This window comes from Otolemur garnettii, unplaced genomic scaffold (genome assembly GCF_000181295.1).
Source record: "Otolemur garnettii isolate 467f Iridium unplaced genomic scaffold, OtoGar3 scaffold00047, whole genome shotgun sequence".
Taxonomy (NCBI): Eukaryota; Metazoa; Chordata; class Mammalia; order Primates; family Galagidae; genus Otolemur; species Otolemur garnettii.
In genome coordinates, this window is record NW_003852442.1 from 8,652,504 (window position 1) to 8,654,346 (window position 1,843).

The 1,843-nt window shown below is 41.3% G+C and overlaps 1 protein-coding gene and 1 pseudogene across 1 annotated transcript in view; both read right to left on the reverse strand.

The window, feature by feature from the left end:
* The window catches only part of ZFP1 (ZFP1 zinc finger protein), a 26,926-nt gene that overhangs the window by 6,115 nt on the left and 18,968 nt on the right, over window positions 1-1,843 (reverse strand). The gene's annotated exons all lie outside the window — the stretch shown is intronic.
* LOC111725775 overlaps window positions 1,106-1,843 on the reverse strand; it is a 1,328-nt pseudogene continuing 590 nt past the window's right edge.

Below are 1,843 nucleotides of genomic sequence, written 5' to 3' on the forward strand. Positions count from 1 at the left end.
TTGTTGTTTTGGCAGGCCTGGGCTGGATTTGAACCAGCCACCTTAGGTGAATGTGGCTGGTGCCTTAGCCACTTGAGCCACAGGCGCCGAACCAAAATAGGTTTAAATTGATCAGCACTATTAAATCATATCTAATGTTTGATACTATATAATTAAATCACATCTAATACTTGATACTTCATGATTCAATACAGCTATATGATAGTTATATAAAATGTGTTATCAAAGAATACAACCAAAATTAAGATAGCAAACAAAACCCATGTAATTTTTTTTTGCAGTTTTTGGCTGGGGCTGGGTTTGAACCTGCCACCTCTGGCATATGGGTCCAGCGCCCTACTCCTTTGAGCCACAGGCACAGCCCATCATGTAACTTTTTTTATAGGAAAATATTCTGAAGTATGCATGTAACTGTCTATTCTTTTAAAGAAAATCTGCAAGCAAAGTTAACCACCTCCAGAAAAATCACCCATTACTAGGCATATCCCCCCAAAATGTACAATATGCACACTTGGAATACTCTGTGAGCCCGAGGCAGGTGGATCGCCTGAGCTCATGAGTTTGAGACCAGCCTGAGCCAGGCTGAGCCGGGTGTTGTGGTGGTTGCTTCTAGTGCCAGCTACTCGGGAGGCTGTGGCAAAGGCGTCACTTGAGCCCACGAGGTGGAGGTTGCTGTGAGCTATGATCCCACGACACTCTACTGAGGGTAACAAAGTGAGACTCTATCTGGGGGAAAAAAAAATTGTGAGCAACACCTGAGCTTCATATTTGTAAGAAGGTAGAAGTCCTATTTTTAGCACTGTAGTATAAAGAATTGTCTTTTGATGCGAAGTTTACAAATTGTCCTCCTGTTGGGACCACACTTAACAAAAACACCGTGTTTCTGAAACAAGGTTATAGAGTAAGATAGAGCATCTTAGCAATGTCATTAAAGTTTTTTTTTTTTTTTTAATTTTTACTACTTTATCAAAACATGTCCCTTAGGTATGTAGGATTCATTTTTAAAATTCTTCCTAGAAATAATATATAAGGGAGAAGCAGATTTATTCCTAACCATACTCCTGGAAGATGCTTCCTGTGGTCAAGAAGGACCTTTCTCTTTTTTTCACTGCTTGTTTTTGGCCTTAGCATGTGTTAAGATGTGAGATTTCAGGTTAGCTACTTGAGCAAACTTATTACAACCATAGAAGGGGCACACATAGGGCCTGTCTCCAGTATGGATTTGCACATGTGTGTGCAAATTGAAGTCCAGTGAAAAGTATTTTCTGCAGCCTTTATGCACTGAATGGGAAACTCCAGTAGGAACCAGTTGGTGGTGTTTTAATTTTGAGCTCCCAACAAAATTTGCCACATTCTACACAGACTAGACTCTGGGACCGTGAGTCTGCAGATGTTTTCTCATGGCAGAGTAATTCCTGAACATCTTTCTGCAATCTTTATGAGGGCAACCTATTGTTCTTGGAGATTAGTCTTTAACTTTTCTTGGCTTCATCCTAGTAAATTCTGCCCGTTGTTTGGAGTGTGAGAGGTCAATGCCAGGTACTCCTCTTTCTTTCCTGTCATATACTCTGAATCCAGGAGCCGAGTTCTCTCCAATGATCTGTTTTTTAAACACTGTCTCATAATCAATCTTTTTTTTTTTTTTTTCATCTGAGGACCACACGGTGACCTAGAACTTGCCCTCCAGAGTCTTAGTCTGCAGCTGCTTCTGCTCCTACTTCTTGTTGCCCGGGCTGGCCCCATTGCTAAGGTAACTCTCCTCACCACTGCCCTCTTGACAGGACTGCCTCCCAACGAACAGCTGCTATCGCTCCAACTCTTTTTTTTTTTTTTTTGAGACAGA